The 18,186-nt window shown below is 45.9% G+C and overlaps 1 long non-coding RNA gene across 1 annotated transcript; it reads left to right on the forward strand.

The window, feature by feature from the left end:
- Positions 1 to 1,319: 1,319 nt before the first annotated feature.
- Positions 1,320 to 4,009, forward strand: LOC139419600 (uncharacterized). The gene is made up of 3 exons (XR_011635419.1): positions 1,320 to 1,789; positions 3,381 to 3,443; positions 3,549 to 4,009. It is a non-coding gene; the product is annotated as an uncharacterized lncRNA (long non-coding RNA).
- The last annotated feature ends 14,177 nt before the right edge of the window (positions 4,010 to 18,186 follow it).

Consider the following 18,186-nt stretch of genomic DNA (forward strand, 5'->3'; position numbering starts at 1 on the left):
AATTCTGCGCCCCACGCACAATGGTATGTAATAGTTTATTATACTGAACAAAAGTGGAAATGTAACAGTTTCAAAGTGTTTACTGTGTTACAGTTCATATAAGGAAATAGGTCAATTTAAATAAGTTCATTAGACCCTTTAACTATGGTTTTCACATGACTGGGCAGGGGCACAGCCATGGGTGGGCCTTGGAGGGCATAGGCCCATCCACTGGGGAGTCAGACTCAGCCAGTCAGAATGAGTTTTTCCCCACAAAATAGCTTTATTACAGACAGAAATACTCCTCAGCACCCCTCTCCCCTGATGATCCCGTAGGTGAAGAAGCTGGAAAGGAGGTCCTGGGATGATGTGGTCTGCAGTTGTGAGGCTGGTTGGGCGTGCTACCAAATTTTCTAAAATAAGAGCAGGGCTTATATTAGAGACCTCTCTACTTGAAATCTGTGGCATTGTGTTGTGACACAACTGCAAAAATTAAGTGGCCTTTTATTGTCCCCAGCACAAGGTGCACCTGTGTAATGATCATGCTGTTTATTCAGCTTCATATACCACACCTGTCAGGTGGATGGATTATCTTGGCAACTGAGAAATGCACACTAACAAGGATGTAAACAAATGTGGGTGCACAAAAATAAGCTTTTTGTGCATATGGAACATTTCTGGCATTTTTTAAAATGTATTTTATTTTATTTGCCAGCAGCATACCACCCTGGATCCCACTGCTGGCTTGCTTCTGAAGCTAAGCAGGGTTGGTCCTGGTCAGTCCCTGGATGGGAGACCACATGCTGATGGAAGTGGTGTTGGACAGCCTGTAGGAGGCACTCTTTCCTCTGATTTAAAAAAAATATCCCAATGCCCCAGGGCAGTGATTGGGGACACTTCCCTGTGTAGGGTGCTGTCTTTCGGATGGGATGTTAAACGGGTGTCCTGACTCTTTGAGGTCATTAAAGATCCCGTGGCACTTATTGTAAGAGTATGGGTGTTAACCCCGGTGTCCTGGCTAAATTCCCAATTTGTCCCTCATACCATCACGGTCACTTAATCATCCCCAGCTTACAATTGGCTCATTCATCCCCCTCCTCTCCCCTGTAACTATTCCCCAGGTTGTTGCTGTAAATGAGAATGTGTTCATTTACCTGGTTAAAAAAAATAATTCAGCTCATGGAACATGAGACTGACACTTTACATGTTGCGTTTATATTTTTGTTCAGTGTATATTTCAGAGATGGTTATTTACCAGATACTATTGCTCAGTGAGACAGTCAGTGTTTGCACTGTACCTCAAGCAAAACCTTTCCAAAACCTATTGCTTAGTTGAACACAAAAGCAATATATTTTTTGGGGGGGCATGTTTAGTCATTATCTAAAGCAACTTAGTTAGTGCATTCGTCTTCAGATAGGGAGGTGAGACAACCACATCAGTTGTGGTAAGAGCATTTTCCTCAAACAAAAAGAAGTGCAGGTTTTATTTATTTGTACTTAAAATAAGATGGATGTCTTATTTAAGATACTCCGTGAAGAGGTGGGGTTGTCTATAAGAAGCCAAGGGTATGCTAGCTATCGAGCAATACATTAGCAATGCCAGTAACAAGCCTATCTGTTTTCAGATGTTCCTAAAGATTTAACCTCACAGTAACCACTCATACTCTTCTCCATTCTACCCTGTGGGGTGAGCTGTCACAAAGACTGTTGCAGCCACCTTGCTGTTGAGTGCTGCAAACCAACAAATGTGCCGGTCACGATCCTTCAGTGTGCCTGATCTGGTTTAGCCCCGACACATTCTACATCCGAGGTAAAAGCACACCACTCAATTCACCTCTTTTCTTTTACATTCAATCTTTACCTGGATGTCTCAAACTTGGTCTTGGTGCAAATGGACCATACTTTTTTACAGCTTAGTGCAATTAGGTATGGCACTTTGTCAATTTAGTGCATAGCCTGTTATCTTAAATCCGTAACTGGTACAAATTAGATATTGGCTCCTGTCCAATCTATTTGAAACGTGACTAGGCGATTAAGACTAAAGTTCTACCTTTTAAATTTTTTTACTGTAGACCTCTTGTTGTCCTGCTAAAAGTGCAATACTTGAGGCTTTTCACAAACCGGTATATAAACTCAGCAAAAAAAGAAAGGTCCCTTTTTCAGGACCCTGTCCTTCAAAGATAATTCGTAAAAATCCAAATAACTTCACAGATCTTCATTGTAAAGGGTTTAAACAATGCTTCCATGCCTGTTCAATGAACCATAAACCATTCATGAACATGCACCTGCGGAACGGTCGTTAAGACACTAACAGCTTACAGGCAGTAGGCATTTAAGGTCACAGTTATTGAACCTTAGGACACTAAAGAGGCCTTTCTACTGACTCTAAAAAATACCAAAAGAAAGATGCCCGGGGTCCCTGCTCATCTGCGTGAACGTGCCTTAGGCATGCTGCAAGGAGGCATGAGGACTGCAGATGTGGGCAGGGCAATACATTGCAATGTCCGTACTGTGAGACGCCTAAGACAGCGCTACAGGGAGACAGGACAGACAGCTGACTGTCCTCACAGTGGCAGACCACGTGTAAGAACACCTGCACAGGATCAATACACCCGAACATCACACCTGAGGGACAGCTACAGGATGGCAACAACAACTGCCCGAGTTACACCAGGAACGCACAATCCCTCCATCAGTGCTCAGACTGTCCGCAATAGGCTGAGAGAGGCTGGACTGAGGGCCTCACCAGACATCACCGACAACCACGTCGCCTATGGGCACGAACCCATCGTCGCTGGACCAGACAGGACTGGCAAAAAGTGCTCTTCACTGGCGAGTCACGGTTTTGTCTCACCGGGGGTGATGGTCGGATTCGCGTTTATCGTCGAAGGAATGAGTGTTACACCGAGGCCTGTACTCTGGAGCGGGATCGAGGTGGAGGTTCCATCATGGTCTGGGGCAGTGTGTCACAGCATCATCGGACTGAGCTTGTTGTCATTGCAGGCAATCTCAACGCTGTGCGTTACAGGGAAGACATCCTCCTCCTTCATGTGGTACCCTTCCTGCAGGCTCATCCTGACATGACCCTCCAGCATGAGGTTCAGGGACACATTATTCAATTCAATGTCCGCTAGTCACAAGTATGTGGAATTTGTTCAGCTTTGTCTCAGTTGTGGAATCTTGTTGTGTTCATACAAATATTTACACATGTTAAGTTTGATGAAAATAAACGCAGTTGACAGTGAGAGGGCTTCTTTTTTTTTGTTTTTTTTGCTGACTTTAGTTACCATAGTTTTTACAAATGTATTTTTGTTCCGTGCAAAGTATTTTGATATCTGTGGTTCTCCAATATGGCTGATTTTGGTGCGCTTAACACAGCAAACCTCTCTCTCTCTCCCTAGCCATTGCAGAGGAAGCACCTGACTCTCTGGAGGATGAAGTGTTTGATGCCCACCTTTTTTGAGGTAAGAAGGTTAGGATAATGCAGGGTATATGTGTTGGACTAATCTAGTGTAGAAGACATTAGGAACACCTCCCTAATATTGAGTTGTAACCCCTTTTGCCCCCAGTACAGTCTCACTTCGTCGGGTGTGTACTCCACAGAGATGCTGGCCGACATTTGTCTCCAATACTTCCCACACTTTTGTCAAGGTGGCTGCGTGTCGTTTGGGTGGCGGACCATTCTACACAGGACATTTTTGAGTGTGGAAAAACCCCAGCAGCGTTGCAGTTCTTGACCCACTCAAACCAGTGCGCCGGGCACCTTCTCCCTTATCCCGTTCAAAGGCACGTGAATATTTTGTCTTGCCCGTTCACCCTCTGAATTGCACACATACACACTCCATGTCTCGGGGCTGATAAATCCTTCTTTAACCCGTCTCCTCCCCTTCATCTACACAGATTTTTGAAGTGCATTTAACAGGACATCAATCAAGGGATCCTTAGCTTACACCAGTCAGTCTGTCATGGAAAGGACCTGTCTCTAATGTTTTTGTACACTGTGTATGTCAACATCTCCTAGTGTGAGCAATGTGCCTGATCAAATGCTCTATCTGCAAGTGTTTTGAAGAAGTCTCTCTACAATTCCAATCTAAAGTCATCCTGTTTTTAGACTGCAGTTCTCTATTTCCTGAATGAATTTTGTGGTCCACTTACTAGTTAATTTTCACATCAGAATGAAGACCAACATTGACGAGATCACAAATGTTTCCCATGCTGCCAAGCTGAACGTAAATGAGGACCCGACAGCAATGACACTCCGACGATCTGTGTGATAGAAATGTTTTTGCTCCTGTTTGGATACGCGATGCACACTAAGAACATTGCACATTCTCTGACTTTCTTGAATGTCCACATTTTCCCCACGTTTTAGAGCTATTGAACCTGAGGAAGGATTGTGTAACTGTGTAACTAACTATATGTTTACTTGCTAATGATACTTTGATTCAGTCATTGCATGTCGTGCTGATTTGTGTATTTATTTTCTGATGAATTAATCCTTCATTCTCTTGGCTATAGTATTATTTGCCCAGAGCTTTCACAGTAGGTAAACCTGGAGTACAGTAGATGCATATCTCTGCATGTGCTTGTATACGGCTCATGATTGCTGAAGGTTGCTTCTCCTCTAGGTGGAGAGGTTTTGTGTCAACACTGCATAGCGTAGGCTACCACTGGGATTTAGCATTCTGTAGTTCTTTCACATTCCCTGGTTTTAGTGTAGCCCTATGTTTGTGTATAAAATGTGGGAGTGGATTGTTGATGACAAGGTAAATTGAGGTTCTTTCCTCAGCACGCCAACCATGTTCATGTTTGATTACATTGTATTGTGGTACAATTTTAAAAGGCAGAAAGATCTTCTATGGTTTTATATCATAGAATAGAGATGGCATCATGCCCAACTACTTTGGACTTTGCTACCTGTGTACATACAATATGCTGAGGAGTTATTTGTCTCGCTCTGTTACTCCCAAGTGATACTCCCATGAGGGAAGGCAATTAATTTACTCTGAGCAGTGGTTTCTAGGAACTTCAATACATAGCTGAGACGATTCTCTCCGGGATCGTCACACTGTAAAATGTGATAACAGCACAAATATAGGCTACATTTTATACTTATTGCTTAAAGTCCGAGGGGTTGTGGTATATGGCCGATATACCACAGATAAGGGCTGTTCTTAGGCGCAACACTGAGTGCCTGGATTACAACCCTTATCCGTGGTATATCGGCCATATACCATAAACCCCCGAGGTGCCTTATTGAGATTATAAACTGGTTACCAATGTAATTAGAGCGGTAAAAATAAATGTTTTGTCATACCCATGGTATATGGTCTGTTTATAAACTGGGTGGTTCATGTCCTGAATGCTGATTGGCTGAAAGCCATGGTTTATCGGTCTGTATACCACGGGTAGACTTTATTACTAGTGTAGCCTATAAGCAGATGTAGGCATTGGGTTGTTTTATACTTGCCAATATACCATGGCTAAGGGCTGTATCAGGGCACTCTGTGTCGCATCTTGTGTAAGAACAGGCCTTAGCTGTGGTATATTGGCCATATACCACACTCCCTCTGTCCTTATTGCTTAAATATACCACACCTGTCAGCCAATCAGCATTCCGGGCTCGAACCACCCAGTTTATAATAGCCTATAATTTTGAAATCTATTCCTATTGCAACAAACATGACTTAAACATTCTTCTTCATATTTTGTGATAGAGCTTATGTAAGGGCGTTCGTCTGTAGGAGGAAGAGAAGCGGACCAAAGCGCAGCGTGGTGGTTATTCATGTTTTAATAAATCACTACACATGAACAAACTAACAAAAACAAGAAATGTGAAAACGCAAAACAGTCCTATCCTATGACAACAAACACAGTGACAGGAACAATCACCCACAAACACACAGTGAAACCCAGGCTACCGAAGTATGATTCTCAATCAGAGACAACTAATGACACCTGCCTCTGATTGAGAACCATACTAGGCCGAAAACATAGAAATGCCCCAAAACATAGAAAAACAAACAGACTGCCCACCCAACTCACGCCCTGACCATACTAAATAAATACAAAACAACAGAAATAGAGGTCAGAACGTGACAGTACCCCCCCCCAAAGGTGCGGACTCCGGCCGCAAAACCTTGACCTATAGGGGAGGGTCTGGGTGGGCGTCTGTCCGCGGTGGCGGCTCTGGCGCGGGACGCGGACCCCACTTCACCATTGTCTTAGTCCGCCTTATTGTCCGCCTCCCTGGCTTACTCACCATGACCACCCCTCTCAATGACCCCACTGGACAGAGGGGCTGCTCGGGACAGAGGGGCAGCTCGGGACAGAGGTGAAGCAGCTGCTCGGGACAGAGGGACAACTGCTCGGGACAGAGGGACAACTGCTCGGGACAGAGGGGCGATAGCAGCTCGGGACAGAGGGGCGATAGCAGCTCGGGACAGAGGGGCGGCAGCTGCTCGGGACAGAGGGGCGGCAGCAGCTTGGGACAGAGGGGCGACAGCTGCTCTGGACAGAGGGGCAGCTGCTCGGGCGGCCCCTGGCTGACTGACGGCACTGACGGCCCCTGGCTTACTTGCGGCCCCTGGCTGACTGGCGGCACTGGCGGCCCCTGGCTTACTGGCGGCCCCTGGCTTACTGGCGGCCCCTGGCTGACTGGCGGCACTGGCGGCCCCTGGCTGACTGGCGGCACTGGCGGCCCCTGGCTGACTGGCGGCACTGGCGGCCCCTGGCTGACGGGCGGCACTGGCGGCCCCTGGCTGACGGGCGGCACTGGCGGCTCCTGGCAGACGGGCGGCACTGGCGGCTCCGGGCAGACGGGCGGCGCTGGCGGCGCTGGGCAGACGGGCGGCGCTGGCGGCGCAGGGCAGACGGGAAGCTCAGCTGGCGCTGGGCAGACGGGAAGCTCAGCTGGCACTGGGCAGACGGGAAGCTCAGCTGGCACTGGGCAGACGGGAAGCTCAGCTGGCGCTGGGCAGACGGGAAGCTCCGGCAACGCTGGAGAAAAGGAAGGCCCTGGTAGCGCCGGAGAAAAGGAAGGCCCTGGTAGCGCCGGAGAGGCGGGAGGCTCCGGCAGCGGCGCCGGACAGGCGGGAGGCTCCGGCAGCGGCGCCGGACAGGCGGGAGGCTCCGGCAGCGGCGCCGGACAGGCGGGAGGCTCCGGCAGAGGCGCCGGACAGGCGGGAGGCTCCGGCAGCGGCGCCGGACAGGCGAGAGGCTCCGGCAGCGGCGCCGGACAGGCGAGAGGCTCCGGCAGCGGCGCCGGACAGGCGAGAGGCTCCGGCAGAGGCGCCGGACAGGTGGGAGGCTCCGGCAGCGCTGGAGAGGAGGAAGCCCCTGTAAGGATGGGCCGGAGAGACAGCCTGGTACGGGGGGCTGCCACCGGAGGGCTGGTGCGTGGAGGTGGTGACGGATAGACCGGGCCGTGAAGGCGTACTGGAGATCTTGAGAGCAGGGCTGGCACCAACCGCCCTGGCTGGATCTTCACCCTAGCCCGGCAGATGTGGGGAGCTGGGATGTAGCGCACCGGGCTAAGCACGCGTACTGGGGACACCGTGCGCACAACTGCATAACACGGTGCCTGACCAGCACCACGCCCGCCACAGTTAGCACTGCTAGGAGCACTGTAGTGCTGAGATGGCACAGGACGTGCAAGGCTAGGGAGATGCACAGGAGGCCTGGTGCGTGAGGCTGGCACAGTCTTCACCAGACCCCTCGCACGCACCTCAGGATGAGTATGGAGAGCTGACCCCGGTGCCATTAAATCCCTGACACGCTCCGTCGGGCGAATGTCGTGCCTCATGCACCAAACCAGCAAGTCCCTCATATCACTCTCCTCCAATTTCCCCATTAACTCCTTCACAGTCTCTGCTTCGCTCACCTCCAGCACCAGCTCTGGTTCTGAGCTCCTCCTTGGCTCCTCACGATAAACGGGGGGAGTTGGCTCAGGTCTGACTCCTGACTCTGCCACACTCCCCCTGTGCCCCCCCCCAAGAAATTTTTGGGGGTGACTCTCGGGCTTCCATCCGCTCTGCCGTGCTAGTTCCTCATAATGCCGCCTCTCTGCTTTTGCTGCCTCCAGCTCGGCCTTGGGGCGGCAATATTCTCCTGGCTCTGCCCAGGGTCCTTTCCCGTCTAGAATCTCCTCCCAAGTCCATCTCTCCAAGTAGTGCAGCCTCTCCCACTGCTGCTTCTGCTGCTGCTGCTGTTGCTCCTCCTGCTGCTGCCTTTGCTGCTGCTGCTGTTGCTCCTGCTGCACCAGTCGCTTCTCCTGCTGCTGCTGTTGCTCCTCCTGCTGCTGCCTTTGCTGCTGCTGCTGTTGCTCCTGCTGCACCAGTCGCTTCTCCTGTTGCTGCTGTTGCTGCAGCCTCTGTTTACCACGCCGCTTGGTCCTTGGTAGGTGGGTGATTCTGTAAGGGCGTTCGTCTGTAGGAGGAAGAGAAGCGGACCAAAGCGCAGCGTGGTGGTTATTCATGTTTTAATAAATCACTACACATGAACAAACTAACAAAAACAAGAAATGTGAAAACGCAAAACAGTCCTATCCTATGACAACAAACACAGTGACAGGAACAATCACCCACAAACACACAGTGAAACCCAGGCTACCTAAGTATGATTCTCAATCAGAGACAACTAATGACACCTGCCTCTGATTGAGAACCATACTAGGCCGAAAACATAGAAATGCCCCAAAACATAGAAAAACAAACATAGACTGCCCACCCAACTCACGCCCTGACCATACTAAATAAATACAAAACAACAGAAATAGAGGTCAGAACGTGACAGCTTATCAATAATTTTGTCTTTCAAACAGATTCCAATTTAGAGCATTTTGTTGTGTTGGACTTTAGTAGATATTCAGTTTGAGAAATAATGTTTAGTACTTTTGTGCTGTCTTTTATTTGAACCACTCATTTTGCAAACTTGTAACCTTCAGGTGTTGCTGGCACTCCTGTCAACTTCCAATTTGGTAGGCTGAGGATTTGTCACCATAGTAACTCCACCTCTGGCATCCTGTAGGCATTTACTGGCCTGTGAAAACTGAAGCCATCTCACAAGGGCTAGTCCTATTTATATTGTGGTCGTTTTTTTTAATAACGCAAGCAAGGTTATTATTGAGGGAGATGTCCAAACCCGTATGATCTTGTCACACTGCATTAACAGCTTTATGGAGCTGAGAGAGAAAATAAAGGGCTTGGATTAGGTCCAAGGCCAGTTATCATGTGTGCAGGGTTTATACACATGAGAGCAGACTATTTAGCATGTGAAATAGGGTATATAATAGCCTCATTTTTTTTTTTTAAAAGCACTTGTTAAGTTATACACCCGAAATGCTCAGAAGGTCCTCCCACCATTACACCTGTCCTCGAATTGACTATTCAATCAATCAAATTCGGTGAAAACCATCACTAAAATGTCTCAATTATGTCGCTATGTTTTTGACAGGGTTAATGAGAAAAGATGGGCCTACAGGTTCAACCCAATACGTTTGTGATTGTCCTCCATGGCAATGCACATGTACATTTCATTGGGAGTGCACATGATTGGTCAACTGCCGTTGACCGCGCCCTCAACCCAATACCGAACCATCAGCACCGCTGAGTCGGGGGGGAGTGATGATTCTGCTGCTGTCTTCAATGCGGTGGAGGAAGACAACTATTGTCTAATGCGGGGATTCCGGGGGTTCATAACTGCATGTCTTTCCAGAAGACGAAGAAGTCTGCAGCGTTTCACCTACATGCTCTATTTTAAATATTCAAAACCTCTGGAATTCTGCCGCGAACTCCGGGATAATTCTAACAAACCACGTTGTCTGTGTATCGGGTGTTGGAGTACAGAATAATGGCCAGGTAAGACCACTGAATATTTCCATGGGGAATGACCTCCGATAAAGAAACATTTAAATATTGGTTCAGGTGTTTATAGTAAAGGTTGTTCCCCTAGACTCCCCGAACCCCGTGGTATGGCTTTGCAGTTGCCTAGGCTATGGACCTCGCTATCATCTTCTGTGATTGTCTGCACTAGCCTACAATAATAATGTTGCTGCTTTCCAATCGACAAAAATCATCGACTGTCGTCAAGTAATAAGAAATGCGTTATGTTTATGCTATAAATGAGGGCTTCTCGGAGTCATTCGGTTTCTTTCTGCATTGTCTGGGTTACAGCAGCATCAATTGAGGGGAGAGGATAGTCAAAATCCTATAGGGGAGAGGATACATTCGTATTACTGCATGGGTAGTACAAGTGGCTTGGCAATATTTCCCGCAGGGATAGCTTGTTTGTTGGCTCACACCACGCAATGATGAATGGTGTGAATTAGACTTTATTACTAGCGTAGCCTATAAGTAGATGTAGGCATTGGGTCGTTTAACACTTGACAACTATTGTCAAGGTGGTACTCAGTGTAACTATTGTCAAGGTGGTGCTCAGTGTAACTATTGTCAAGGTGGTGCTCAGTGTAACTATTGTCAAGGTGGTGCTCAGTGTTGTAGATGAGGCACAGCTCCTCCATTAATGACAGTTATGTAATTTTGTCACGTTTGTTTCCTCTGGAATGAAATAAGCTACTGATCCAGCCATTGGCTACACACACACTCCATAGTCACAGTCCACCTGGGGGCATCTCCCGGTCTCTGAAAGGTAACTGAACTTAAACACAACAAGGTCACTCCAGACTTCTGGTGGCGCATCTTATCTTCTCTCCATCCCAACGCCTTGCCAGATGAGGGTAACACACCATCGACACCTTACTTTCAGCCGGTAGAGGTGCCCTAGATCAGGTTTTCCAAAACTTGGGCCTGGAGCCTCCCCTGAGTGCACGTTTTGGTTTTTGCCCTAGCACTACACAGCTGATTGAATTAACCAACTTATTATCAAGCTTTGATAATCTGAATCAGCTGTGTAGTGTTAGGGCAAAAACCAAAACATGCACTCAGGGAGGGGGGCGGGGCAGGCAACAAACACAGTAAAGTACTTAATTGTTTACTGAGATATGATTTGATATTGAGATAAAAACGGCTGCATTGCAACTTTAATGAAGTAGAATCATCACACCTGGACCTCACACCCCAGTGGACAAACTCATCCAGGGTGGGTCACAGCAGAGACACACTAACAGCAACAGTGGGCCTCACTCACTCATACAATCAGGTCCGAAGTTATTGTCACCCTTCATTAAGACGAGTGAAAATGACGGTAGAAAAAACATAAATCAAATACTGAGCTATATTTTATGCTAAAAAAATAAAATAAAAATATTATTTTATACTAATACAATTACTCAAATAAATAGATTGTGCACATATTATTGGCACCTTAAAGCTTCTTATAAATCAATCCAAAATATTCAATCTGCATGAAGCTTTTACTTTGTATTGTGGATTTCCATGGCTTCCTGTTTCACTGGGGTATACAGATGAGGTAACGCATGTAAAATCCCTTTGTCATTCGTCACCACGGGAAAAGGCAAAGAGCTCACAAATAGAGACAAATGCTGTTGACCTTCATCCGGCAATGGGTACAAAAAAAAATTGCAAAAACATACCACTTACGGCAACATTTAGTCAGTTTTAAAACCACTGGAACAGGAGTAAACTTGCCTGGTATTGGACGCAAGTGTATGTTGTCCCCACGCACAGTGAGGAAAGATGGTACCGGAAGGCAAAGAAAAATGTAAAGGGCCAAAGTTGAAGAATTACAGAACTTGGTCACATCATCTGGACGCCAAATCTACAATTAAACACCACCTCCATGCCAATAGCCTCTTTGGAAGGGTTGCCAGGAAAAAAAAGCCTTTATTGAGAGCAACCAATAAATGTTAACGCCTGGAGTTTTCTAAACGGCATTGGCACTTGAATTGGAACCGGTGCTGTGGTCAGAGGACACCAAAATAGGGCTCTTTGACCATGCACACCAGTGGTGGGTTTGGTGTTGAAAGAAGGATGCATATGCGTACAGTAAATAAGCTCATACCTACTGTAAAATATGGTGGTGGATTTTTTTTTATGTTATGGGGCTATTTTCCTTCCACTTGTCCTGGGGCCCTTGTTAAAGGCACCCTCCGTAGGAAGTTGACACCCCATATTTTGGCATGATTCCCGTCCTAGAGCGAAAATGCTCGACACAGGCTTAATACATCTTCTTGAAACGTATTCACAAATTGGGAGTGTGAGCGTAGTTGTGGTTTCAGAGTGGAGGGAAACAACGAATAGGGCACTGACAGCTTTGAGTGAGTGTAGCTAACTAGCATACTAACCTTATCTAGCTAGCTATCTTGCTAACCTTATTTAGCTATCTTTAAAAAATTTTTTTTTTTTAACTACACAGTATTCAAAAGATTAGCCAGCTGGTTCTGGCTGCTTCTGGAGCTGGATTTGTCATAGGGCAGAGACGCTGAGACTTGTATGCCAAGCAAAAACCAATGACACGTTTAATTGAAGAATGATGGCGCCAACAGCACAAACTGCGTCTTCACTGTAAATGTGTTGGAAATTGTTAAAAGTAGTCCTTGTGCATAAAGTTGTATGGTTTCTTTAACTTTGAAAAAAAACTGTGCCACAGATGGATAGGGGAAACTGGTATTTTTTAAAACTTTGGCATCTGTTGTGATCTCCAACGTTTTGGCGTCTACCGTAAATTGCGGTTGCGAATCCGCCATAGAAAAAGTGAATATGGATAATTAGTGAACGATCTGAGTTAGACATATTACATTGTAATGGACAAGGTGTAATCTTTGGTAGGCTGCTGATAGGCTATTCGGCTGCGGTACAGCAAAGCCAAGTCAGCCCATGCTCATGGTTCCCACAGAGGAAGTGAAAGGCTACATTGATTTAGCTCATGATGCATGCCGCTCAATGATATGCAACAGCACCCTGAGTGGACGAAACACCAATACAAATGTAACAACGGCACAACAAATGCAGTAGATAAACAAGTAACTTGCGTTTTCTTTCTGTGGTGCCTTTTCATTATAGACTAGACACTTGTTGCGAAGTAGTGCTTTCTAGCCGCACCAATCAAAGCAAAACTTTAGTGTTCAAAACCATTCATCTTGGCGTGACAGGGGAGGAAGTGTTGAAAAATGCAATCATATCATTAAATTATTATTTATAAAATGTTCATTATATATTTTTAATACAGACCAGCAAAAAAAAAAAAGTGAAAATTAGCCAATGGATTATGATTATTGTCTGGATAAAAAAGTGCACGTGCAAAATTTTGTACATCCAATTTTTATTTGCTCCATGGCTTGGGCGCCCAAGTTGAAGTAGAAAGGCTGTTTGGCTCAGCTCAGTCGCGAATCGCGAAGAAGGAGATCTTTGTGGGTGTTTTTGATCAAAAAGCAATGCCATGCTGGTGGGTGGGAGGAAACATTCAAATAAAACCCAGTTCTGAAAAGAAACGTAGTCTGAAAAGTATTTGCACGTCATCTCATTTGAGGAAACTTATGGCATTGACACGGATTTCCCACTTCCAAGGCCAAATATATCGTGCTTTGACTTAAACGATGACTTATTGACTTAACTCGTTGTGCAACATCATGGGTGAGCTTTGGCCATCGTCTTTCAGCTTAAAGAAGTGGATTTTCGCTGCTGTTACTTTCAGGTCAACGGCGTCATGAACTGTATGAGGGTACCAGGACATTTTAGCCCAAAACCTGGTTGACTCTGCCAGGAAGCTGAACATTGGCTTCAAGTGGATCTTCCAGCAAGACAATAACCCCAAGCACACATCAAATTCCACAAAGACATGTTTAATTGACCACAAAATCAACATTTTGCAATGGCCATCTCAGTCTCCAGACTTGAACCCCAATGAAAACCTATGTTTTGAATTGAAGAGGGAAATCCCTAAGCGCAGACGAAGGAGAACAAGGATCTAAAAACATTTTAGACAACATCTCTATGCCATTATCCTTGCAAGAGATCAGTGCTGGAATATTTTAAATGGGTGCCAATCATTTTGACTTTTTGTTGTTGATGTATTTAATACTTGTTAAACAAAATTAATTTCTCTGAGCAATTGTATTAGTATAAAATAATATAAAGCAAGAACTGGTTTTTAGACATTTTTGCACATGTATTAAAAGCTAAAAACAGATACCTTATTTACATAAGTAGGGGCAACCTGTTTCCATGGATCATCCTTGAGATGTTTCTACAACCTGATTGGAGTCCACCTGTGGTAAATTCAATTGATTGGACATGATATGGAAAGGCACACACCTCTCTATATAAGGTCCCACAGTTGACAGTGCATGTCAGAGCAAAAACCAAGCCATAACGTCTAAGGAATTGTCCTTAGAGCTCCGAGACAGGATTGTGTCGAGGCACAGATCTGGGGAAGGGTACCCAAAAATGTCTGCAGCATTGAAGGTAATCAAATCAAAGTTTATTTGTCACGTGCGCTGAGTACAACAGGTGTAGTAGACCTTACAGTGAAATGCTTACTAACTGGCTCTAACCAATAGTGCAAAAAGGTATTAGGTGAACAATGGGTAGGCAAAGAAATAAAACAACATTAAAAAGAGAGGCTATATACAGTAGCGAGGTTATAAAAGTAGCGAGGCTACATACAGACACCGGTTAGTCAGGCTGATTGAGGTAGTATGAACATGTAGATATGGTTAAAATGACTATGCATATATGATGAACAGAGAGTAGCAGTAGTGTAAAAGAGGGGTTGGCGGGTGGTGGGTGGGACACAATGCAGATAGCCCGGTTAGCCAATGTGCGGGAGCACTGGTTGGTCGGGCCAATTGAGGTAGTATGTGCATGAATATATAGTTAAAGTGACTATGCATATATGATAAACAGAGAGTAGCAGCAACGTAAAAAGAGGGGTTGGGGGGGCACACAATGCAAATAGTCCGGGTTGGGGGTAAAAACTGTTAAGAAGCCTTTTTGTCCTAGACTTGGCACTCCGGTACCGCTTGCCATGTGGTAGTAGAGAGAAAATTCTATGACTGGGGTGGCTGGGGTCTTTGATAATTTTTAGGGCCTTCCTCTGGCACCGCCTGGTATAGAGGTCTTGGATGGCAGGCAGCTTAGCCCCAGTGATGTACTTGGCCATACGCACTACCCTTTGTACTGCCTTGCGGTCAGAGGCCGAGCAATTAGACTGTAGATTAGGTTAGACTGTAAACTCTCCTTCCAGACCCATATCAAACATCTCCAATCCAAAGTTAAATCTAGAATTGGCTTCCTATTTCGCAACAAAGCATCCTTCACTCATGCTGCCAAACATACCCTTGTAAAACTGACCATCCTACCAATCCTCGACTTTGGCGATGTCATTTACAAAATAGCCTCCAATACCCTACTGAACAAATTGGATGCAGTGCAATCCGTTTTGTCACCAAAGCCCCATATACTACCCACCATTGCGACCTGTACGCTCTCGTTGGCTGTCCCTCGCTTCATACTCGTCGCCAAACCCACTGGCTCCATGTCATCTACAAGACCCTGCTAGGTAAAGTCCCCCCTTATCTCAGCTCGCTGGTCACCATAGCATCTCCCACCTGTAGCACACGCTCCAACAGGTATATCTCTCTAGTCACCCCCAAAACCAATTCTTTCTTTGGCCGCCTCTCCTTCCAGTTCTCTGCTGCCAATGACTGGAACGAACTGCAAAAATCTCTGAAACTGGAAACACATCTCCCTCACTAGCTTTAAGCACCAACTGTCAGAGCAGCTCACAGATTACTGCACCTGTACATAGCCCACCTATAATTTAGACCAAACAACTACCTCTTTCCCTACTGTATTTATTTATTTTATTTATTTATTTAGCTCCTTTGCACCCCATTTTTTTAATTTCTACTTTGCACATTCTTCCACTGCAAATCTACCATTCCAGTGTTTTACTTGCTATATTGTATTTACTTTGCCACCATGGCCTTTTTTTGCCTTTACCTCCCTTATCTCACCTCATTTGCTCACATCGTATATAGACTTGTTTATACTGTATTATTGACTGTATGTTTGTTTTACTCCATTTGTAACTCTGTGTCGTTGAATGTGTCGAACTGCTTCGCTTTATCTTGGCCAGGTCGCAATTGTAAATGAGAACTTGTTATCAACTTGCCTACCTGGTTAAATAAAGGTGAAAAAAAATTGCCATACCAGGCAGTGATGCAACCAGTCAGGATGCTCTCGATGTTGCAGCTGTAGAACCTTTTTCAGGATCTCTGGACCCATGCCAAATCTTTTTAGTTTCCTGAGGGGGAATAGGCTTTGTTGTGCCCTCTTCACGACTGTCTTGGTGTGTTTGGACCGTTTTAGTTTGTTGATGTGGACACCAAGGAACTTGAAGCTCTCAACCTGCTCCACTACAGCCCTGTCAATGAGAATGGGGGCGTGCTCGGTCCTCCTTTTCCTGTAGTCCACAATAATCTCCTTAGTCTTAATTTCATTCTTAAATGGAAGAAGTTTGGAACCCCCAAGACTCTTCCTAGAGCTGGCCGCCCAGCCAAACGGAGCAATCGGAGGAGATGGGGTTTGGTCAAGGAGGTGACCAAGAACCCAATGGTCACTCCAACAGAGCTCCAGAGTTCCTCTGTGGGGATGGGAGAACCTTCCAGAAGGACAACCATCTCTGCAGCACTCCACCAATCAGGGTTTTATGGTGGAGTGGCCAGACGGAAGCCACTCCTCAGTAAAAGGCACATGAGAGAGAGCCTATTGGAATTTGCCAAAAGGCACCAAAAGACCAACAGACCATGAGAAACAAGATACCCTGGTCTGATGAAACCAAGATTGAGGTCTTTGGCCTGAATGCCAAGTGTCACATCTGGAGGAAACAGTGAAGCATGGTGGTGGAAGAATCATGCTGTTGGGATGTTGTTCAGCGGCAGGGACTGGTAAACTACTCAGGATTGAGGAAACGATGAACGGAGCAAAGTATAGAGCGATCCTTAATGAAAACCTGCTCCAGAGCTCTCAGGACCTCAGACTGGGGCGAAGGTTGACCTTCCAACAGGAGAATGACCCTAAGCATACAGCCAAGACAATGTAGGAGTGGCTTCGGAACAAGTCTCTGAATGTCCTTGAGTGGCCCAGACTTGAATCCGATCGAACATCTCTGGAGAGACCTGAAAATAGCTGTGCAGCTACACTCTCCATCCAACCTGACCGAGCTTGAGAAGATCTGCATGGAAGAATGGGAGAAACTCCCCAAATACAGGTGCGCCAAGCTTGTAGCGTCATACCCAAGAAGACTGGAGGCTGTAATCGCTGCTAAACGTGCTTCAACAAAGTTCTGAGAAAAGAGTCTGAATATTTATGTAAATGTGATATTTAATGAACAAACATTTTTAAAAATCTGTTTTTGCTTTGTCAATTTTAGGTATTGTGTGTAGATTGATGAGGAACATTTTGTATTTAATCAATTTTAGGATAAGGCTGTAATGTAACAAAATGTGTAAAAAGTCAAGGGTTCTGAATACTTGGAACTTCCAGACACTGCCAGACTAGCTTCTATGATGATCAATAAGACTTGCAGAATAATTAAATGTTATGTATTTATTTTTTAGCCCTTTTTCTCCCCAATTTCGTGGTATCCAATTGGTAGTTAGTCTTGTCTCATTGCTGCAACTCCTGTACGGACTCGGGAGAGGCCAAGGTCGAGAGCCGTGCATCCTCCGAAACCCAACCAAGCTGCACTGGTTCTTGACACAATGCCCATTAACCCTCCCCTAACCCGGACGACGCTGGGCCTATTGTGCGTCGCCCAATGGGTCTCCCGGTCGCGTCCGGCTGCGACAGAGCCTCGACTCGAACCCAGAATCTCTAGTGGCACAGCCTTAGACCCATGCGCCACTCGGGAGGCCTTAAATGTTATGTTTAAATAGCTTACAGATATGTTCTGTTTGATTTGTGTTTTTGATATCCGTCTTGATGGACCATCTGATTAGTGGCCGAGTGTAGCCTGCAGCTCGGATCATCAGACCAGTTCAAACAGAGGCTACCTCTTTTTCACTATCTGATACTCATGCCGATGGACAGAAAGGAAGCTTCTTATTCCTGCTACAATGATATTCTTTCTTTAGCCATTTATAAATAATCATATCTCTTTTTAGGAGAGAGGCCTGGCCAGGAGGGCAGCTTGAGTATTACAAACAACACAACAATCCCATTATCTGGACATATCATAAAACGCCATATAGACGATGTGAGGAGGTGGCTCTGGTAGAGGTCAGTG

The sequence above is a fragment of the Oncorhynchus clarkii genome, chromosome 10 (genome assembly GCF_045791955.1).
Source record: "Oncorhynchus clarkii lewisi isolate Uvic-CL-2024 chromosome 10, UVic_Ocla_1.0, whole genome shotgun sequence".
Taxonomy (NCBI): Eukaryota; Metazoa; Chordata; class Actinopteri; order Salmoniformes; family Salmonidae; genus Oncorhynchus; species Oncorhynchus clarkii.